Consider the following 24,631-nt stretch of genomic DNA (forward strand, 5'->3'; position numbering starts at 1 on the left):
CAAAATCGAGACAGGAGAGGTCTCGATTTTGATATCATTGTCAAAACAGACTAATAGCAGAAGATATCATCACACAGTCCGTCAATGTTAGATATATTGCTATTTCTCTGGACATTTTGTTAGCCTATTCACTGTAAAGAAATTACAAAAACATTTGTCCCAGATTTGGCTGTTCTATATCCCTCCCTCTGATTATTATTTCTTTGTGTTCACTCTTTTCTTGTACTTTCCAGTATTATTTTCCAAATGTCTTTTCTTTCAAAAAGTAATTAGTCACTTGCTCAACTAAATTCTGGGACAATTATGGGAATGTCGCTAAACCTGGAACAGTTAAGGAGAAACAGCCGTACCAGACAAAAAAATTATTATTGCAAAGCGTTTTTTATATTGTCACATACTAGACTCTATCAGTAAACAAACGAACAACATAAGATAAAATAAAAGTCACACAACTCATCAAACTGACCATTATAAAAATTTCTGCATTTGTTCCAGGTTGGACGCATGGGTGTGTAAAGTGGAACACTGTGTTGTCAAACTCGGAACACATGCAAAAACACACTGACTCTCTTTCTAGCTCTGTCTGTGTCTCACACACACATATATACACCCACACACTCTCAATCACACGCACACAATTACACATTGCCACACACACAAGATAAATTCATACGTCATAACATTTTGATTTAGCCATCTTATTTAAATGTCTGTTTTTCCACATAACATTGGATTTTTACCAAAGAAATAGTAAATTTGATAACAATTAATGCCTCAAATGTGAAAAAAATATAAATAAGGGCTAGGTCTAAACAAATCGGATAAAAAAAACTGTTTTTGTAAAACATGAAAAAAGAAGCTAAGAAACGATTTTTCACTCAATGTCCTTTTGTTTTCTACTTTCAGTGCAGTCCTCGTGTGATCAATGCCGTGTGTATACTGCTGGCACTGTATAATGTTCAAAGGGGTGTTGGTGCCACACAAGAAGCAGTACCAAGATATTTCGCAGCATAAAAGTCGTGACAGGAACACCAAATGTTCTTGATGCGCAACGCAAACCCATTTCCCCGTTTCTGACAGCCGACAACGCGCAGCCCATTTCTTCGGGTAGCCACCGTCCGGGTCCCAAAATACTGTAAAACAAATCAATCAACCATTCAATAAAAGGTATAGAAGGAAAAACTACAATAAAACTGAAAAGAGAATTGAGTACGTGACTAAAACGGTTCTATGCTAAATGCCCCCCGGACAACAGTACTGCCCCCTGGACATTTTCCCGCCTAGGACAATTGCCCCCCGTGACAATGAATTGCCCCCCATTCTTGTCTGTATGTTTAGCGAGTTATCAAGTGCTGTATTGTTGTCTAGAGGGTATTCATAGGTAATGGAAGTCTATAATTTGTTTTCTTAACGATATCTATATAATGCTTCCTGGTTTGAATACACACACACAGACACACACACACACACACACACACACACGCACGCGCGCGCAAACACACACACACTCACACACACACACACACACACACACACACACATATACACACACACACACACAGACACACACACACACACACACACACACACACACACACACACACACACACACACACACTCTCTCTTATTGAAGTGAACGGCTTTTGCAAAAACTTGCACAAAGAGTGGTGAGAAAAAAAATTGGGGGGCAGGTGTCCGGGGGGCAGTTGTCCTCCCTCGGTGGGGGGGGGGGGGGGGGGCAATTGTCCTAGTTGGGCAATTGTCCGGAGGGGGGGGGGGCAGTTGTCGGGGAACAATTATCCAGGGGGCAATTAGCCTGCCACGGACTAAAAACACCAGTGTTCACTTTATCGTTTGATGAGGGTAAGATGGAACAGAATGCGTCAAAGCTGGAACACTGTTCCATGTTTGCCTCTATATGTGTTCCAGCATAGCCGCATGGCACCTGCATGGATTTCGACTTTAGCTGTAGGATACATGTGACGTTTCCAATCTTTTTTCCCCGTTCATAGTGTAACACATTGATGTAGGTTTGTAATAGCAATCAACATTTTATGTGAACGTATATAGATAAAGAGTAATAAAACGAATTCTAGACAATAGAAATAAGAAGAAGAAGGGAGAAAAGTTAAAAAAACGTACCTCTTCTTTGGTTTTGCCGCAGTTGCCATTTTTCTTTTTGCAATAACATCGGGAGGGGTCACTAGACATTTCTGCTAAAAAAAAATTCATGAATTGTTTCCCGTTGACCGCATATTGAGGTGTTCCAAGTTAGCCGACTGTTCCAGGATTGGCGACTTTCCCTTACATTTTCATATATATGTCTGTTTGTTTTTAAATGTAGGTGTCTTTGTTTTTGAAGTGGGGAAGCAATAAAGAGGTCGTCGATATCAAAACTGATATCGACAGAAATGTCGTCGATATCACTTTTGGAATGAGCTCAGTTTTGCCCAACTGACCAATGGAAATCTGCGTAACATATGAAATACCAATATTTAGGTCTATCACTGTAAAACACAAGAACGGAAGACAAAAATAAAAGTCTGCTCCGCAAAGGTGAGAACGATACCTCCCCCTAGGATTGACACGGCCATATTCCTTAACACTCTTTCAACACAGATCGGATTCCACCGGTGTCAGAGGGAAAAGAAGAAAGAACGGAATTTTGAGCGACAGGCGACAACAGGGAAGAAATACACCCGCTGCTCGTTAGAGGCATGTCAGCTATTTTTTAAACGTAATTGCTGCTTGTTGCCTATCCTGTTCCACGCCGAGACTGGCTTGTTTGTTGCTTTTCTCCCCCGTTTCTGTGTGACTGCTTGCTGTGTTAAGGGGAGGTTCTAGCATGGGTGAAAGCGATTTTTCCAAAAAAATGTGATTTTGGGGTTCTTTCAATAATGGGTAGATAAAACATTGTATAGTATTGTGGTGGAAGAAATTTCACCAAATCATTAAACCGTTAAAATGACAGTTTAACCGCCAAAAAACACTCTGCTCCTTGTTTCTTGGTCCCTAATCGTCGGATTTACACCAAAATTGGCACAGTGATCCATTGTCCCTAACTGATCTCCAATACAAACTTTTCAAGAAGAAAAAGTTAATTATTGGCGGTTAAAAACCCGTTATAAACTGTTATTTTCTAATTTTTCACCGATCTTTATGAAATGTTGTGGTTAGGTTGGTTGTCCCTAACTGAATTTCAACAAGAATAAAAAGTTGATTTTTGGCAGTTAAAAAACCGTTAAATCCCGTTTTTTCACCAATCTTTATGAAATTTTGTGAGCAGGTCCGTTGTCCATAACTGAGTTTCAATACGTACTTTTCAGAAGAAAACCAAGCTTTTGTCAGTTATAAACCGTTATTTTCTAATTTTTCACCGATCTTTATGAAATGTTGTGAATTTCAACAAGAATAAAAAGTAAATTTTTGGCAGTTTTCCAGTTTGACGTCGTATCTAAACTTTGAAGCCTTTTTTCTCAGAATGATGTTTTCGGCACCTTGCTTCGCCGTTTCCTTGATAACTCAAAATGTTCTCAACCGACTGGAACAAAACGTGGCATGGCTTTTTAGTATTCATAGGACTACACTTTGAGTTTGTGGAAGGCGTTTGTGGGTCGGGATAAAATCAAAGAAAATATAGCTTGTCAGTTAAAACCGTTATATGTACATATGATGAAATCAACGTTTTAATTAAAATAATGTAAATTTGATTCCACAAAATGTAGTCCAATTACATGTTATTGTATGTTTTGAATTTCTTTAAAAAATGTGCGCTCCTTGAAGAATTATCAAGGAAACGCCAAAATCACTATTTTCGGTTTCTAGATAATGTATGTTTTTCCGTTGAATTGTTTCTCAACGGTAGTTGTCGTGACATATTAACTAACACAATATATGGTTCAGCAATGCATTTGACTTTATTTGAGCCGAAAGACAGTTCAAATCCTTTAATATTTCCCATTCTAAATAGGAACACTTCTTATTTACGTATCTTTTTTGTCTTCTTTGTATTCTTCGTTTCTGTTACTCTCTCTCTCTCTCTCTCTCTCTCTCTCTCTCTCTCTCTCTCTCTCTCTCTCTCTCTCTCTTAAAACACACACACACACACCCGCACGAATGCACGCACCGGCGCACGCGCGCACACACACACACACACACACACCACACACACACACACATCCCCCCACACACAACCTTGCTTAACTAGCTGGTGTTGCTTTTCCATGCACACAAAATGTAGAAAAAGTTATCACGAGATGTAAAATGGGATGTTTGTAGTGCTCACTAGAAAAGAAGCACCAGAACCAGCTTACACAGAAACGTAATCATAAGCCAATTATACCGTATGCTTTATTTCATAGCTGCACAGTATTGCAGGCTACTCCATCGGTCGTGAATCATAAATGTTTTTGAATACACTTACGTTTCAGAAAATTCCTCTGTGTTGCTTTTATGTTATACCCTGTTTATCCCAAGAAGTAACAGTTTCTTTGCACAAAAGACACCCTTGGTTTCACAAGAACGGTTCATCATTTGAAAACAAGTACAAATAAAAGGAACACATGTATGCATGTTCGGAGTTGCAATAGTTGAAAACTTTTTGTACCCGACCAACAGTCTTGAGTTCATACCCACACAATCTAAATGATTTTGTGTCAATAATTTGAATGTGCAGATATTGCAATACAAAAACAGCAGCAACAACAACAACATCAAAATGTACTCAAGCAAATTAAACAGACGAACAATTAAAAGAAGGACAAAAAAGACAAGAATCTTAAATTGAAGCCTCGCCAACAGAAAAGAAATCGACCTGTCTGGAAAGCCTGAGGCTACGAGAGGCAAGGCAAGGCAACCTTCCGAGGGAAAAACAGTGCGCTCGGTTACACATAATATACAACAACAACAACAACAACAACAACAAAAACTAAAACAACAAAGAAACAAACAACAACTAATTAAAATACAACAAAAGAGACAGAAAAAAGAAGAAGAAAAAAAGAAAAAAGGAAAACAGATTTTAGACAAAGTTTGGTTTTGGGGTTTTAATGTCCCTTCCGCAGATTTGTAGACAAGGAAGGAACGAAGGACGGAAGGGAAAAAGCAACATAAAAAGACCACACTGCCTGGAAGTCTAAAACTAGAAGATAACATTTTGATAATATTTGAGTGAAGGTAGGCAACAGTTGTATCCGAAGTACTTGGGGTTATAAACATACAACACCAAAAACCTAAACAACAAAAACAAAACAAGTCGCGTAAGGCGAAATTACTACATTTAGTCAAGCTGTGGAACTCACAGAATGAAACTGAACGCACCTACTTAACCTATTTTCTGTAATTCTGAGCACATTTGTAGAGTAAACATGACATATGTATTATATTTTTATATTCAGGAGAAATTCAGGAATACGATGCAATCATTTTTGGCTCACGTAAGTGTAGCCTATGCGATGATAAACTTTGTCTGTCTGTGCGTGCGTGCGTGCGTGCGTGCGTGCGTATGTATGTATGTGTGTATGTCTGTGGTAGAAACTTTAACATTTCCGAGTCTATGGATTACGTCAGTCTCGGTCAAAAGTGTTCGACGTGTGTGATAGAAACTATTTGAAGACGTCACATTATGACGTAAGAGGGTTAGACGTCACGCAAAGGAATTACTGAAAGTCTCGGTCATTGTTATTGTGAGCGGGCCGAGACTTCTTGGCAGATCCAGGGTCTCGCTTTCTTGCATAGTTTCACCTATGCTTACTGTGTGTGTGTGTGTGTGTGTGTGTGTGTGTGTGTGTGTGTGTGTGTGTGTGTGTGTGTGTGTGTGTGTGTGTGTGTGTGTGTGTGTGTGTGTATGTGTGACGGAGTGATTGAGTTTGTGTTACTGTTTGTCGATTTCTTAAGTGAGCCTTGAAGGCTTCGCCTCTTGTTAAATCTGTAAGTGAAAATTCGCTTTTAATGACAGCTTTAATGAGCAAACTAATTAACTAGTTTGTAAGCCTCCAAGCTGAAATACAATACCAAAGTCCGGGCTTCGTCGAAGATTACTTGACTAAAATGTCAACCAATTTGGTTGAAAAATGAGAGCGTGACAGTGCTGCCTCAACTTTCACAAAAAGTCGGATATGACGTTTTCAAAGACATTTATTGAAAACATGAGAAAACAAGTCGCGTAAGGCGAAAATACAACATTTAGTCAAGCTCAGTCGAACTCACAGAATGAAACTGAACGCATTGCAATTTTTTCCGCAAGACCTGTCCACCGCTCGTGGCAAAGGCAGTGACATTAACAATCCAGAAAAGCGCGGTAGCGGTTGCGCTGAGGAGGATAGCACGCTTTTCTATATCTCTATTCTTTTTAACTTTCTGAACGTGTTTTTAATCCAAACATATCATATCTATATGTTTTTGGAATCAGGAACGGACAAGGATTAAAATGAAATTGTTTTTAAATCGATTTCATAAATTTAATTTTAATCATAATTTTTATATTTTTAATTTTCAGAGCTTGTTTTTAATCCAAATATAACATACTTATATGTTTTTGGAATTAGAAAATGATGAAAAATACGATAAATGTAATTTTGGATCGTTTTATAAAAAACAATAATTTTAATTACAATTTTCAGATTTTTAATGACCAAAGTCATTAATTAATTTTTAAGCCTCCAAGCTGAAATGCAATACCAAATTCCGGCCTTCGTCAAAGATTGCTTGGCCAAAATGTCCATCAATTTGATTGAAAAATGAGGGTGTGACAGTGCCGCCTCAACTTTTACAAAATGCCGGATATGACGTCATCAAAGACGTTTATCCAAAAAATGAAAAAAACGTCCGGGGATATCATACCCAGGAACTCTCATGTAAAATTTCATAAAGATCGGTCCAGTAGTTTACTCTGAATCGCTCTACACACACGCACGCACAGACACACAGACACAGACACACACACACACACACACACACATACACCACGACCCTCGTCTCGATTCCCCCCTCTATGTTAAAACATTTAGTCAAAACTTGACTAAATGTAAAAACCGTCTGGGGAAATCATACTCAGGAACTCTACTGCGACATTTCATGAATATTGGTCCTGTACTTTTCTCTGAATCGCTCTACACACACACACATACACACATACATACACATGCACACACACACCACCACCCTCGTCTCGATTCCCCGTCTATGTTAAATCATTTAGTCAAAATCAACATCACAAAAAGAAAGAAAGAAACAGAGGACAAAAAAGGGAGAAGGACAAGAAAAGTTAAACCAACAAAAACGAAATCACGCTGTCTAAAAAGCCGAAGACTTGAACCGGAATACTATGCTGGGGCCGGCATTGCTCTTTGGCTTCCGATCAGGGCAGCAGTTATATTCCAAGCACTAGGGATACACAGTTATACAATAACAACCAACATCAAACAACAACAACAACATGTTATAAGGATAAAAGGATGCAGAAACAGTGCCTTGTCTTACAGCCTGTCCTGAGGCAAATACAACATTATTAAAATAAATGAGAGAGAGAGAGAGAGAGAGAGAGAGAGAGAGAGAGAGAGAGAGAGAGAGAGAGAGAGAGAGAGAGAGAGAGAGAGAGAGAGAGAGAGAGAGAGGGAGGTGGGGCTGAAAGAAAAAAAGACAGAAAAGAACAGGACCACACACAAAAATGACGCCTACCAACAAAAAAGAAATCACTTTGTCTGAAAGTCTGACGAGAAAACGTGCGAGAGACGGCAGTGCTCTCAGCCTTCTCAAGAAGGCAACAGTTGTATCCTAAGCACCAGGGATACAAACGGCAACGCCAGAAAATCATGGATTCGCCTCAGGACTCGTCTCAATGATCAATCGGACTCTTTTCGGCCAAGGTGGAGTTGTTATGTGGACAGAAAACATCCGACGGGATCTTAGTGGCTCAAATCAAGGTCACCACTCTCGCTACATAAGCCCCCTGGCCTGCCCTTGAGGCACTCGACAGATACAGATTGTCTGTGGTTTGTCTTTCTTCTGTCTTTCTGTTTTCCCCTTTTTGGGTCTCTTTTGCCCTTCCACATGTGTTTCTCTTTTTTTTTCCTGTCTAGTTTTGTATGTGTGTGTGTGTGCGTCTTCTGATTTGTGTTTGTCATAGCAGTTTTCTTCCCTTTCGTCTGCCTTCCTTTCTTTCTTTCTATGTTCGTTTTGTTTTTTGAAAGGTGTTGTATATCACTCGATATTGCTTTCTGAAGAAGTTTTCGTCGTCGTCGTCTTCTTCTTCTTCTTCTTCTTCTTCTTCTTCTTCTTCTTCTTCTTCTTCTTCTGCCGCTTCTTATCTTTCGTCTTCTTTTATCCTTTTCCATCTTCTATTGCGATGACAAAAGTTACTCTGTTTCATATAAAATAGTTATTCTGTGTGACGAGCGAAGTTTTACGTGTACCAAGGTATAGAAAGACATTATATAATTATCTGTACACACATTTGACATATCCTGAAAAACAAACACACCAGCAAAATTTAACTTGAAACGACTTAATGGAAATCATAATTATGAAACAAACTAGTTACAGAAAAGTCAGCGATAACTTTTGCGCTCAGAAAAAAGAAAACCCTGGCAGGCAAGAATCTATTTTGACAGCTTTTAGCAGGAGCTAGCTGTACACAACATGTAAAGAAGACTAGAAGAGATCCATCAAAGTTTGATTGAAACACGAAAATATGAAGAGCAAGACGAATTTGAACAGCAAGAGCAAAATTGCAAAACGTGAAGAGAAATAAACAAAAGAAAGAGGGCGGATAGAGGGTTGTGTGAGAAAAAAAGCTACGAAAAGTTTGAAAAATGCAGATTTTTCAATGCAGAGAAATAGAAGACAGGACATGGGTGGGCGTTACAAAAATTCTCCTCCCCTGCCACAGCCAAGGAGTGTGCACAAGAACGCGTTACATCAGTTGGATGGAGCCAAGTAAATAATAAAAATCGATGACTGTACACGTCAGTGAATAAGAATCTAAACAGAATATCAGAAAATGGAGGCAGAGGAATGATTCGCTTTTGAGAAGAGTAGGAAGAGCAGGAAGATAGAGGTCAAGGGAGAGCGCATCAAATATAATTAATGGCTGACAGAGCTGACTGACTGTGCATCGGAATCGGAACCAAAAAGCGCGATCTTCTTAGAGCCATCGGGGTCAAGCACAAAACCTCAGTCTCAGAGCGGAGACTGCAGCTGAATAGTAATCACAATGACCTGGTGGAATTATGGTAATTAAGTGAATGGTTTAAGACTCTCTAATGCTGAAAGCAGCTGCATCAGCTTGTTGTGAACTTGCGGGAGAGCGTTCAGAGTTAGTTCACTGTTAGCGGACTATCACAATACGAGAGTTTGAAATGTATTCCAATCAATACATAACTTGATATGCATATATAATATATATGAAGGACGTTGCATTATTAACACCATGGTGTTGTCAAAGATCTGCATGGTCCCGGGTACCTGAAGAAAGTACATCATATCACATATGATAACGTTTCGCCGCAAAATATCGTAAACATTCAAGTAAGGATGGGTTTTAAATCATCCATGATTCAAGCCACCGATGGACCAAAAGCAATCGTTAATTATTTGATTATACATGTATTACATACCCTATTTCACTCACATCCAGGTATCCAATCAAGTGGAAGAAGAAGAAGAAAGAAAGAAAAAGCCCACCCGCATACAGCCGTGTATGATTTTGTGTCCCTTTAAATACACATTCCAATCTTCACTGGTTTACATCTTTTACAATTTGGCGACAAAAACAATGCCAGTGGGCTAACATGAGTACGGGCATTTGCTAGAATACGCCCAACCAACGCAAGTGACACCTCGAATCTGCAATCTGCAATGTAACCCTAATCAATCTGCATTGAGTTCTCTAAATTCACCCATACAGAGTACAAACAGATATACAAAAGTTGCCTTCGGGCCCGAAAGAGTTTCGAGCGACTGATCACACGAATTCACCGCAAACATCTTCTTTTGCCGCACTCTTTCCGTAAAAAACGTTTCCGTCTGGGACGCGTCCTATGGCGAAGATCTGCAAAGGCCCACAGCAAGCTCAACCCTAATCGATGAAGATTGAAGCTTAAATGCTGGAAACAAGATTTAGCGAGAAAATCGCATTGACGTTAAGCGGGAGACATTCTACGAGCCCTGTGCCGCTTGAATGCAAGTGATTAGCCGTTATGTCAGTGAAGAGCCGAAAAGCTTTAGCTTGTGCACAGAGAGGCTTCAACGGTGATCGCAGAAAGCATGGCGGAAATGTGTGTCAATGGGATTGGTTTTTGTGGGGTGGGAAAAGTACATGTAGGGGTCTGGGGCAATAACTGGGAGAAGGGGTTGCGGTGGTGGGGTGAGAAGGAAGATGCGGGTGGGGGTAGGTGAGGAGGGAGGGTTGTGGGGTGGGTGGGAGAGGGTTGTGGGTGGGAGAGGGTTGTGGGGTGGGTGGGAGAGGGTTGTGGGGTGGGTGGGAGAGGGTTGTGGGTGGGAGAGGGTTGTGGGGTGGGTGGGAGAGGGTTGTGGGGTGGGTGGGAGAGGGTTGATTAGTGGTGGAAACAAGAAAACGAGGACATTCTAACCAACTGTCCTCATTTCTGGTAATTGACATTTCACGACAGACGAATCCAGTAGGCTGTCGAAGAAGGTGCATTACAGTTTTCCTCGACTTTTGGTGTTGTTGTGTGTTTTTTGTTCATCCACGGATTTACGTGAAGGGTTATGGCCCTTTGTACTCAAACAAATTATGGCCCCCGGGTGCTGGTGATACTGCTATACTGTACGTTTAACGCCTCTTTTGCCTTGTGAGCTGAACCCCCCCTCCCAAATCGCCACCCACCGATGGCTGTAATTGTCAGCATCTGACAATTAACGACAGACGAATCCAGAAGCAGAAGACTTCTTTTTTCCCTCGTTACCCTTTCCTGTTACCACCTTTTCTATACTCTGCAAAGTTTCTCGTTCTACCATGGCTTTCATATTATTACAGTATGTCCACTGTCGTGTTCATTTGTGCTAAACTAAACTGTGATGGGTGTGTTTATATAAGCGTATGCTTGTGTACGGGTCAAAATTCCATCTCTACAATTGACTCTTAAAGGCACAGTACGCCTCCCGTAAACCAACAGATACTGGCAGGCTTTTACACACAATACAAACACCCTTTCATTTAAACACTCACCGCTTGAGAACATCCTAGGTGCCCTACGTAAAGAGCGAGCAATTATCAAAGAATTTATTTTCGTGGACCGTCTGATCGGCAAATCAGGCGCCTCGTTTTGGCGCTAGAACTAACTTTTAAAATCTAGATTATACATTGACAGCTTGTTACACAAACATTCTTAAATCATAAAAGAATTGTTTGTTCATCAAGACAAGATCAGTACAGTTCGAAGTTTTGAAAGTTTGAAAAAAGAAAATTCCGGAAACGTGTCACGCAAACCGTCTTTCCCCTGAACAGTCTACTTCCACCGCTCTAGCTCGTGTGAATCGCAGCCGTTTGTTGCGTTTAGATTCAGAGGTACACAATAACGTGCTATTGCAGATAAGATTACAGCGTGTCGCATTAAAATCACAAACTGACGACTACATTGTGAAAAAAGGAAACTGGATCACACGGGTTCGCGATGGCTCAGTGGTAAGATAAACCACGCAAAAATAAATTCTTTCAAAATTGCTCGCTCTTTACGGAGGGCACCTAGGATGTTCAAAAGCGGTGAGTGTGTAAATGAAAGGGTGTTTGTACATGTACTGTGTGTAAAAGCCTGACAGGGTCTGTGATGGTTTACGGGAGGCTTACTGTTCCTTTAAGTCTTGTTGCACTGCGGTATATGTGAAGAGATCATCTTTCAGCGTTAAAAAAAGATTACAGATGTATATTCAATCGGCGTTTACCACGAGAAAGCGAATGAAGACAATCACCGCAATACTGACAAAACTGAGGCCAGCTTTCCTGAACGGAGATGATAAATCACGATTGGAGCAAAGGCCATGCTCCAAATTTGTAGTAGTAAATTGATAAATGATTTCTAATGAGAATGGACGGAGATCGAGTATATCACGATGTCACGTGGTCACAATTTTCTAACATGAAATCCATTTTTGTCTCCCAGAAACGCATCAGTCTCACACACATTTTGCTATTTGGTAAAAAAAAAAAATAATGAAACAAAAACAAACCTTTTAAACAAAACTTCCAAAATTCTCGAATTCTGGACAACTATATCAGCGTAAGAATAGGACGCTTTTTAAAAATCTAATTCTCAGAGACAAGACACCGCTTATCTTCCTAAATCTCATCTTGTCATATATATACTACATGACACTCTTGGAAAGTAAAGTCTTGACCATCCTGTTGCACCATACTTGAAGTTGGTTGGTTTGTTGTTTTTTTAAACGCCCCTTCCACCGACACGTCTATGCAGGACCGATGCAAGTTTATTCCCTTTCTCAGTTCACAAAGCAGTCTCCTTGTTTGACATTATTTACATTCAGGTCTATCACTATGAAGAAGATTCTGAAAAGGTAATGTCTTTTCACACTTGATACTTCAAATCTTGTTACAATTCCTGATCTCCTCTAAAGAGTTTAAAATCTTGTCCAGGGTGGATGGTTCGGGAGCATACCGGAATAAAAAACGTTGGCGCTGGACCCGAGTACTCTTCAGACTGGCTCGCTCCCCCAGTATGAAAGTGTTTGTCTTGTGCACGTGGATTTAAAAAAAAAAATTATTAACACAATTAAAACAATTATTAGAGTAAAATAAAACAATAAACAAAAGTAAACAAGAATTTTAAAAAAAATTAAAAAATAGACCGCCCATGCCGGGAATCGAACTCGGATCACTTTGGCACAGTATGAAAGTTTTTGTCTTGTGCACGTGAATTAAAAAAAATTATTTATTTATTTTACACAATTAAAAAAATTATTAGAGTAAAATAAAACATTAAAACGTTCATAATAAACAATAGTAAACAAGAATTAAAAAAAAAATAAATAGACCGCCCATGCCGGGAATCGAACCCGGATCCCTTTGGCCACCAAGCCACCACCTTGAATCACTGACACAGTGTCCCTGTCGCTCTCTCTCGTGCTCTCTGTCTCTCTTTCAGTCTCACCGAGACCAAACCTGCACTGTAGTTTCTTTGCCGAGACCAAATTAATCCCCACCCGCTGGCTGGCTCGTCTCGCATGCGATACGCATGCTTTTCATGACGCACGCGTTCGGCTGTTCTATCAGCTCAATGGCTGGCTGTCGCTCCGATTGAATTCGTCCAACCGTCAAGAACTTTTGTGTTTTTTGGGGCATTTAGGTCCCAGGTAACATTATGAAGTTTTAATACGATCAATCGGACCTATTATCAAGTTAGTGTATCAACTTTTGAACGAACTGCGCCCAGTAGTTTCCCAGCAATAAGCTGTTAAGTCGAGACAGACACACACACAGATACACACACAGACACACAATTAAAGTCTGCTGGACCCAAGTACTAGCGTACTCGGGGATAAAACATAGAGAGTATCTGCACAGTAATATGTTTGTCACGAAGGTCTTCCATACTTAAAGAGACATGCTTGAATTAAAATGTCTGTAGTGTTCGCTTGGACGTCAGGAAGATGAGAGATCTTCGCAAAAATTAAAAACGGAAGTGCAAGGGAAAACAAATCTACATTCCATTCAATCCAGTCTAATAAGTCTTAATCAATTCATATGGGATTTACAACGATGGAGATCAACTTTTGATAATGCAATGCAATGCACAGCAATGCACAGCAATGTAATGCAATGCAGAGCACAGCAAATTCAATACAATACAATAGAGTACAATACTTCACAGATTTGCAAATGTCCCTGTTGCTCTAACTGTTATCAGTTATATAAAATTTAAAAAAAACCTGATGGCCTATTCGCAAGGTTGTGTAATTCCATTGACAAAAGCTGGACAAATTAGAATCCTGAATCCATGAATTGAAAACCTGTTACCTTGTGTGGGAGTTAAAGAGTAATTCGCCTCGTCCAGTAGACTAAGAGCACACATAACTTTTGCACGAACGAAGCCGTGATTATGCATGTGTGTGTGTGTGTGTGTGTGTGTGTGTGTGTGTGTGTATGTGTGTGTGTGTGTGTGTGTGTGTGTGTGTGTGTGTGTGTGTATGTGTATGTGTGTGTGAGTGTGTTTGTGTGTGTGAGTATGTGTGTGTGTGTGTGTGTGTGTGTGTGTGTGTGTGTGTGTGTGTGTGTGTGTGTGTGTGTGTGTGTGTGAAGGTCAATAACATAACAACAACTTGTCATACTATGATACACAAACCGGTATAATACCGCTAAATTCCCATTAACGCAATAACTGAGGAATCTGTCCAAATACAATACGTACAACCGATAAACTCAACAAAGAAAGTTTTGATCTAGACGCATGAAGTGACGGTCCTGCAGTTTTGAATTTTGACTGATTTGTTTGATTTGTTAAATTAATTTCCCAGATATCGTAACAACGAGACGTGTATCCATTACAACCCGTGGGTATGGTTATTGGTTTGTTTTGTTTTTTCACGTCCCCACAACCAATATGGTGACCCTCCCGATGGTATGCAATCATAGAAAGTATATGAAAAAGGCAAAACATGAATACAAAAAAACCACGAACAAATACTGCCCCTGGCTTGTTCCTACATTTGGGGGGGAAATGTTGGGTAGCATGTGTCCACGGCCAGAAGCGAGGGCTCCCTGTAAAGATGCCGTCCTTCTCACGTACACGGGCATGTTTACCGCAAAAAGGCTTTTACATGGAATAACAGCGTTCTCCGCTTGGACATATACCAAAACTCAACTGTCTTGCTGATTTCTGTGCAAAGTGGGATTTCATTTTTCATTTCATTTTTTTCATTTTCATTACTTTATTGTCCCATCGCTGGGAAATTCGGGTCGCTTCCTCCCAGTGGAAAGCTAGCAGCAACGGAGTCGCGCTACCCAGGTGTCTGCGTGTTTAGGTGTATTCAGCCACCTGCACTTATGGCAGAATGACCAAGGTCTTTTACGTGCCATTGTGATGACACGGGGGTGGGACATGGCTTCCGTCTCTGGGTCTGCACATAAAGTTGACCCGTGTCCGTCCCGGCCCGAATTCGAACCTGCGACCTTCCGATCACAAGTCCAGTGCTCTACCAACTGAGCTACCGGGCCCCAGATTGCTAAATGTGTCACTTAAAAAAAAAAGTAATTCAACTACAAGATCTCATGTTTACTCTGCAAAGGAAGCAGTTATCAGGCTTTTGCTATTTGGCGTGTGTATAAGTTGACAAATGGTCTTAACTCGTGTAAAGAAACTGGAGAGACATGTGTCCTTTTGCTATTTGGCGTGTGTATAAGTTGAAAAATGGTCTTAACTCGTGTAAACAAACTGGAGAGACATGTGTCCTTTTGCTATTTGGCGTGTGTATAAGTTGACACATGGTCTTAACTCGTGGAAACAAACTGGAGAGACATGTGTCCTTTTGCTATTTGGCGTGTGTATAAGTTGACACATGGTCTTAACTCGTGGAAACAAACTGGAGAGACATGTGTCCTTTTGCTATTTGGCGTGTGTATAAGTTGAAACATGGTCTTAACTCGTGTAAAGAAACTGGAGAGACATGTGTCCTTTTGCTATTTGGCGTGTGTATAAGTTGAAAAATGGTCTTAACTCGTGTAAAGAAACTGGAGAGACATGTGTCCTTTTGCTATTTGGCGTGTGTATAAGTTGAAAAATGGTCTTAACTCGTGTAAAGAAACTGGAGAGACATGTGTCCTTTTGCTATTTGGCGTGTGTATAAGTTGAAAAATGGTCTTAACTCGTGTAAAGAAACTGGAGAGACATGTATCCTTAGCGGATTATGACTTTATTCAGTTATTCTGCAGAAAAACAGAAATGCTGGAGAAAAACTGTTTGTTTCTGCAGCATTTCTGCATAATGTCATCTTTCGCGAGAGCAACGTTTTTTTCTGCAGTAAAACAGTTTTACTGCAGTAAAATTGAAATCAAGAATGCTGCAGTAAAACGGTGATGTTGTTTTACTGGAGAAAAACTGTTTACACTTTTTCTTCAGCATTTTGGCATTATTCAGTTATTCTGCAGAAAAACAGAAATGCTGGAGAAAAACTGTCTTTTCTGCAGCATTTCTGCATTATGTCATCTTTCGCCGAAGCAACGGGTTTTTCTGGAGCAAAACCTTTTACTGCAGTAAAATTGAAATCAAGAATGCTGCAGTAAAACGGTGCTGTTGTTTTACTGCAGAAAACCTGTTTACACTTTTTCTGCAGCATTTTGTACTGGCTCATTATAATGTTGGAGCACGCGAGCCCCCCTCTGTCGAGAGATGGACACATCCAGAATTACCAATAGTTGTGCGTGACACGAATGTATTTTGTCTGTCTGACTTCCTTTCCGCCGGAAGTTCAAAGTTTCAAATTAAACAATGGCACCTGTCAGCAACATTGTCACATTTTCCCAGACGAACTCAGTAGTCCACTTCGTGTTCGATTTGCTTCGGAAATTGTTCACGTTCGGTCGCCATTGTGAAGTTGAATATAATGCCCTTATGCTACACGCCTTCTGATTGGTACACTGCGGAACAAACTATTATACTATCACAGGGGGCGACAAATACAAACGCTACTTTACAAGGTCGTTCGTTTTTCTCCAGAAAAACTGTCACAGACTATTCTGAAGAAAAAGTTAATCGCAATAATGCTGCAGAAAACCAAGTAAACATAATGCTTCAGAAAAACTGTTTTACTGCAGTAAAAAAAACGTTGCTTCGGCGAAAGATGATATGCAGAAATGCTTCAGAAAAGACAGTTTTTCTCCAGCATTTCGGTTTTTCTCCAGAATAACTGAATAATGTCATAATCCGCCAAGAGCCAGTATTAAATGCTGCAGAAAAAATGTAAACAGGGTTTCTGCAGTAAAACAACAGCACCGTTTTACTGCAGCATTCTTGATTTCAATTTTACTGCAGTAAAATGTTTTGCTGCAGAAAAAAACGCTGCTTCGGCGAAAGATGACATTATGCAGAAATGCTGCATAAAAGAACGGTTTTTCTCCAGCATTTGTCTTTTCTGCAGAATAACTGAATAAAGTCATAATCCGCTAAGGATAGACATGTGGTGGTGACATGAAAAGGATGGCGCCTTTAAGAGGGGCGGGGAGGGAGGGGGCAGTGCTCATGTCCTTAACTGAGCAGATTCAATCATCGTCAGGGATCCACGCATGGCTTGCGGAACTGATGAAATTATCTACGCTGCACAACCCTCAACACTTCAACTCAAATCCCAAATCAGAGGGCTTGCCGCTATGGGACAAATGAGAGATACATTTGTTGCACTATACATATTACATCGGCCCAACCACTTCACTGGATTTATATTTAAAATAAAAACTTACACCTGCGTATTTTGCAACTAATACCAAATGGTTAATTCTGCATATTGTGTCTGTCGTTTTTGCTTTGACTTTTATTTTATTTATCTTTTCTTCTATTTTGTTGCTGTTTTCTGTATTCTTTAGCTTCTACTGAATGCCATGATTGTATGACTGTTTTACAAGTTATGAGCCTCACATTTGTTCAATCATATTCACCAACGCGAAGTCAAGGAAGAATACGTGAGCACTTATTAGTTAGTTATTTACATTTTTGACAAATGACAACTAACATTTATGTATGGGACCATTTTAGGTAACATTTTGTTTTAAATTCTTACGAGTCTTAGCCAACCGCCTTAAAAATAAATAACGTCGAAATCTGACGTCACATGGCTCAACCCGGGAAATACAATGTTCAATCGACACAAAGGCTATGTGTCAAGAATGTTCACCACACCCGCATGATTGGTAACAGTCCCTTTTCGACCGTCCAGTGTCTCAAACCATTACACGTCTCTCTGTACCAAAACAATTAATTGTTCAGCTAAGTCAGAATTGAACTAGGCCTAATTAGTAATAACCGAGGTTGGTTGGTTGATTGCATGGTTGCTGTTGTTTCTTTTCTGCAGAAAGCAGGGGGTCATCCCACACCAGACTATTCAGCATCACTTTGTCGTCGATTTCAGATACTCTTGTGAGGTGCATGTATCGTGCCACTATCAGGGCATTTAAATGTGAAACGTCAACAGCACCAAACACAAACAACATGCTCCAAGATGTTGATGTTTATCTAAGTGACTGACTTCATTGGGAGCATCAGTCGATATACACTTAGTTTCTTCTATCATGTTCAGAACTCATTTTTCCGGACTCCACAATCTCTTATTATCACTTGCCTCCTCTCAGCCATCCCCAGAGACCTCAGTGCAGCGTCATTGGCGTCTCTTAATAGTTCCCAGAAACGAGACATAATAATAAATTGCCCGACCTCTGCCAGGCTTTCTCATTTATGCATCACGTGTCATACGGAGTGACAAATCTTGAGCTCCTAGTTTTAAACCCCTGTTCCTCATTCACGCTCAATAAACCGGTGCACAAATGTCAATGACGTAAGACACAGAAAATGACTGCGTCATTGAGTTGGCTGTAGAGGGACACAAGAGGATCAGTACAAAAAGGAGGTGAGAAAAGGGTGGGGATGGGTATAAGGTGAGGCACTGAGGGAGTAGAAGGGGCGAGAAACATAGACGGAAGAAGGAAGTGAAAAATACAGAGAAAGAGGAAAAGAGGGTGGCGGCAGGGAAGGGTAGAGGGGTATGGAGAGTGAGAGAAGTAGATGTTGGTTGGTTATTGTTTTCTAAAGTCCCATCAACCGATAGGGCTAACCGGGGCCAGAAACAGAGATGAATGTAGGGGAGAGAGAGAGAGAGAGAGAGAGAGAGAGAGAGAGAGAGAGAGAGAGAGAGTGAGAGAGAGTTAGAGAGAGAGTTAGAGAGAGAGAGTTAGAGAGAGAGAGAGAGAGAGAGAGAGAGAGCGAGAAAGGGGTGAGAGAAGCTGACACGGGGCAGCGGGGAATAGAAGCAGAGTAGTGAAGAAGAAGAGGGAGAGACACAGAGAAAAAGGGAAGGAGCTACATATGCAGAGAAGGGTGTGGGGAGGAAGTTGAGGGAAGGAGAAGGATACGGTAAGGCTGTGGATGAAAGAGCAACACAAAAATCCGACGAGGGCAAATCGTCAAAGATGCTAATGGAGTCAAGCCACTGGTCGATTCTGTCAGAGAAAAGACTCCCCCTTCGTCCCTCACCGCATCCCAACCGCAATGTTCCCAACGCCCCCCCCCCCCCCTTTTTACCGCCACCCCCCCCCCCCACACCCCCCGCTCTCTCTCTCTCTTTCTCTCTCTCTCTCTCTGACATCTTGGGGGCGATTTTCGTAAACCTTCACCCCTTTCTAAAAAAAACAGCTCATTAGAAATCGCTTTGACGTCCAGTCCGCCATCTTTACAGGCGATGTATCAAACGCAATTTTCATTTTTCAGTCAGAAGAAGACATAAACTGTGAAGGAAATTGACCATGAAGGATGATGATTTTTATGGGCATTAATCACGAAGATGGCATAAATGGCAAAATAAACTAACCATGTTTTTGCAAGCAGAGACGAATGCACTTTTTCTTAGCTTGTCATCGTTCATCTTATTGAGTGACACTTTCGTCAAGTTATCGGTAATACGTATAGTATGCAAGAATCATTTTCCTAATTCAAGGAAGCTGTTTTTAGGTAACGAACTTTGCGGACGGGAGAACTGTGGTTGTGTGGTAAAACTGGGGTTGTTTGTTGGGTAGTTCTTTTTGGTCTTTCTTTCTTTATTTGGTGTTTAAAGTCGTTTTCAACCACGAAGGGTTATATCGCGACGGGGAAAGGGGGAAGATGGGATAGAGCCACTTGTCAATTGTTTCTTGTTCACAAAAGCACCAATCAAAAACCCGCCCCAGGGGCTTGCAACGTACGTAGTACAATATATTACCTCACTGGAAGAATGCAAGTTTCCAGTACAAAGGACTTAACATTTCTTACATACTGCTTGACTAAAATCTTTACAAAAATTGACTATATTCTATACAAGAAACACTTAACAAGGGTAAAAGGAGAAACAGAATCCGTTAGTCGCCTCTTACGACATGCTGGGGAGCATCGGGTAAATTCTTCCCCCTAACCCGCGGGGGGAGTTCTTTTTGGACGTCTTTTCGTCCAATAAGGCTATGCCGGGCCTCTCCGTGATTGAAACTATTTATATATTTAGAGCTAACACTGTAACATGCAGAAAGATCTAAAAAGCTCACGAAACTGGGGTAAACTCGTGATTAAAAACAATACTTTTTAATTTGAGATTCGATTCACTCTGATATTGAAATTGATATACCCCCAAAATAGTGTTAAAATAAAATGTCAAAAATTGTGCTGAGTCGGCAAAATAAATCCAGCATAAAGAGCTCTCCTCCACAACAAGAACTTAGATATTTTAAGTATTAAACATATGTTGCTTCTCTCATGTTTTTGAAATCTATATAGCAATGTTTTTGTACACACATTTCAGGGGTCCTGATTTGGCCTATATGGTCCGCTGGACCCAAAAAGCAACAACAATCAACACACATTTCTGAAGCAAGTCAATGAGGAGAAAACTCGCTCTAAATTAGAAGAGAAAGATTGCAACAACGAAAAACACAATAGAAGTTTGTCTTTGAATCACAGTGCTTTCTGTAAATCAAATCATCGGATTGTTAAAGCTTCAAAAACTGATTTTAAAAAAAACCTTCGTGTAAATCAGGCAGGAAACTAAGAGTAAAAGTGCATGTTAGCAGCTGCACAAACAGATGTTTTTACAATCCAAAAATACCAATGTGAGATGTGCACCAAAGTCAGCACAATTTGTATGCGTTTGATGTGCTTGTTTACACCCTAAATGTTCATTTGTCCAAACTGTTCAGAAAAAAAGTGATGAATTTTGTTTTGTCACTACATCCCTAACATGTTTTCACCTCCTTCGTCTTCACCAATAACAACAGGTGGGATGCTTAAAAATATGATATATGGAGAGAGGAGAGTAAAGTTCTACTCGATCATTTGCAAAAAGTTGTCTGCATATTCTGTTATTCGTCTAGACGTGGGTTTTATGTGACTGCCGCCCAAAATTTACAAACAAAACAGGAAGTGGGGAAAGGAAAACGCTTATGGCATCGTTTTTAGAGAGTGTATCTATCATGCCAACAGGTATAGATACTACCAGACGAGATAGGATTAAGAAGTGTAACCATTCGATCGTCGTTTATTTATATTGGCATTTGCTTACACGTGGGTACAAAGTTACTGCCAACACTTGTTTTAAAGAAAGAGAGAAAAGTGGAAGAAAAAAACAACGAAAAAACCAACAACGCACACTTCGTTTTAAGGAATTGTTTGTTGATATGCATAATTTCCAAATTAGAGGACCCCATCCCCAAAAATCTGAAGAATTATGACGGTGCTTTTTGCTGGTTGACAAGGTTCTTTCCAGAAGTATTTCTGTTGGCCAAGTCACCAGTAATATGTTGCAAGACTAGTATAATAATAAGATTAAGTCAAACGATGTTTGCATGGTGTAATATATGTGAATTAATTTTTCCACATTATTAAGCGTTAATATCTATAAAAATTAAAACTAAAAACATATCCAGATCAAGTGCTAGTCTTTCGGATGAGACGATAAACCGAGGTCCCTTCGTGTACACTACATTGGGGTATGCACGTTAAAGATCCCACGATTGACAAAAGGGTCTTTCCTGGCAAAATTGTATAGGCGTAGATAAAAATGTCCACCAAAATACCCGTGTGACTTGGAATAATAGGCCGTGAAAGGTGGATGCAGCGCCTATAGGCTGTTGATCTACTGGCCGATGTGAATGCGTGATATATTGTGTAAAAAATTCCATCTCACACGGCATAAAGCGCTTTGAACTTCAGATAAGGCGCTATATAAATACCCGTTATTATTATTATTATTATAAATAAAAATCTGTTATAAATATTGCAAAGGAAATACTCTGCGTTTCTGTACCCACCAAGCGTTCATATTGAACCGTTATTTCCACTCATTTTAAAAGCTCGTTTCACAAATTCAACGTAAAACTTCTTCAAATCTAAGTGATTTAAAGCGCCGTGGATAAATTCTAGGACGAATTCACTGTTTAAAATGGGAGGGAAGAGTGAGTAGACTAATGTTGATTTTTCAGGTTAGGTCTTGTGTTTTGATGTTTTTATGCACACAGTTTAAAAAATAAAAAGACTTCGTCACAGTGTTTCAAGGTCTTTGTCAAACATGTTCTCTTTTGTTTTAATGCCAAAACAAGTTTCATGGAATTTTCTTGATGCTTCAGTTAAGGCACACGAGCAACTACCTACTTAAACAATCACATAGAAATAATGATGGTAAATACATGATCTTAAAGACTCAGATCTAAAGTTAAAAATATAAATTCAAATTCTTTATTAGTTTGCAATTTAACAAAATGTTATTAATAGGATTTTTTTTCTCCATTTCCGGCGTATTGTGTTCGATGTACAAACGAAATATTTAGTGCTCTGTTTGCAAACCAATGTCGTTTTTTTTCTGTATCATTTTTCTTCCAGATCAAACGCTGGATTTCACACCTTATCTGTCAGAGGTGAACTGTTTTTTGACACCCCGCCATTTCCCTTTTCTATGCCTTTTGATGTCATGTGCAAAACGAGCACAAGCTTATGAAAATAACATAAAGAACTCTCTCTCTCTCTCTCTCTCTCTCTCTCTCTCTCTCTCTCTCTCTCTCTCTCTCTCTCTCTCTCTCTCTCTCTCTCTCTCTCTCTCTCTCTCCTGTTATAGAGCATCATGTCGTTGTGAAGTGTGGTCACGTCTCTCCACGAGATGAACGAGAGTCCTCAGGATGAGGGTCTCTGCTACGAGTGCTCGCCATTCACAGACTGAGCCGCCATTCTCTTGTTTTAGTTGACACGCCTGGGTGCTCACATCGTGCGTTAAAAAAAAAACACCTGATGATGGGAACCTGGGACGGATCGAGTATAATTTTTTACCGAGTATTTTGGCCCATTTCGATTCTTCATGCTTTGTGTTTTGAACAGGCGAATATGGCCGTTCCTTAATGAGGCTTACCTCAAATCGAAAGTGGAAGCTGAATTTCATTCTTCGTTCAACTTGTAGTCAAAGCAAAATTCTATGTTCGTTTTGCATGACACCCAGTTTCCCACATCAGAAGGTAACGGGCCACCACAATAAACACTCCTCGCGATCTGGCACGTACGCATATAAACCGCCACACACACAAATATTCCCGCACACACACGCACACACACACACACACACACACAAACGCGCACGCACGCGCGCAGTGCTCTCCCTATTTGCTACTTTCATGACGATTCAAAAAAGGAATTTACAGTTTTGAACACATTCAACAAATTACAAATTTAAGGGAGAAAAGATAGGCATGTCCGATTTTCAGACCAAGAGGTTAGGCATGCACAAGTGGCTCAAACGTTGGCAGTACAAGTCGTTGTTATACTTATGATCAGGTATTTATTTAAAAAGTGCTTTTCTTTCGAACATAATTTGCTGTAAACTTAATTGTGATAAAACAAATGCATGTGTTGTTTGTATTGAGAAAATATATATCCAGACACATTTTCTGTCTGCTACGACTTTTTTAGTTATATTTTTGAAAGACACACAATACACACACCAAACAATATCAAACAGACAGGCAAGACAAACAGGAGAAAACAAGACAAACCAAACAAAAAGGTAAATGCGCCGATCTCGCACCCGTACAACGAATAAAGTAATGGATTAATAATGAAACCATCAGTCTTCGAAAAACAATTGGAAAAATGAGCAGTCTAACTTATTTTTTGCGCTTTCTTTAAAAAAAAGAAAAAAAGGACTGTTGTCGTTCATCAAAAATATGGTAACAAGAAAGGGCAACTTACCAAATGTTCCGTTCCGATGAAATCACGGCAGTGCGCAGGAACTTGAGCGCCGAAAAAAAATGGTCAAAAAAGACATCCCACAGTCTCCAAGGAGACTACAATGTAAAATTCTTCAATCTCTTTACTTGAGAAAAATTTACTTTCGTCTGATCAAGACAAATCACTTTTAGGAATTGTACACTATTTTCCCCGAAAAACATCTTTCTCTGAGAATTGATTTGATATGACTGTTTTCCTTTGGCTTGTTTTCATTTATATCTATAAAAGAAAAAAATTAACAAAAATAACACATCAAACTACCAAACGGAAGCTGCAAGTAGCTTGATGGAAGAAAAAAACGCAGCAATCCACGAACATGATCACGTGTTACTTAACCAAGACTGCAAAGCAGCAGCAGCTGTTGGTTACGATGGCGTCAGAGTGTAGTAGTGTCGACTAACTTTCGATCCAACCGCGAGGCACCTTGCGTATTACGCATCTGTCCTTTTCGACATGGCGAAGAGTTGAACTTCCACGTTTTGGGAGACGATTGGCAAACTGCGGAGGGAAGCAACGTAATGCTGTCAGTCACCGCTGCTCATGCATTGATCTCTCGGCCCATCGACTGGCTGTTAGTGTTAAACTGTTAGCCGTTAGGGGCCCTTGGGAGAAGGAGAGTGAGTGTTGAGTGGACGGTGATGGAGGTATTAAGATGAGGTGTGTGTGTG

The 24,631-nt window shown here is 40.1% G+C and overlaps 1 protein-coding gene across 2 annotated transcripts in view; it reads right to left on the bottom strand.

Moving 5' to 3' along the window:
* LOC138982263 (neuronal acetylcholine receptor subunit alpha-10-like) overlaps nucleotides 1–24,392 on the bottom strand; it is a 163,729-nt gene extending 139,337 nt beyond the window's left edge. For both annotated transcript variants that reach the window (XM_070355505.1, XM_070355503.1), the window contains exon 1: nucleotides 23,925–24,392. The gene's annotated coding sequence lies outside the window, so the exon portion shown is untranslated. The remainder of the gene's footprint in view (nucleotides 1–23,924) is intronic.
* Between the last annotated feature and the right edge of the window lie 239 nt (nucleotides 24,393–24,631).

This window comes from Littorina saxatilis, linkage group LG12 (assembly GCF_037325665.1).
Source record: "Littorina saxatilis isolate snail1 linkage group LG12, US_GU_Lsax_2.0, whole genome shotgun sequence".
NCBI classification, from domain to species: domain Eukaryota; kingdom Metazoa; phylum Mollusca; class Gastropoda; order Littorinimorpha; family Littorinidae; genus Littorina; species Littorina saxatilis.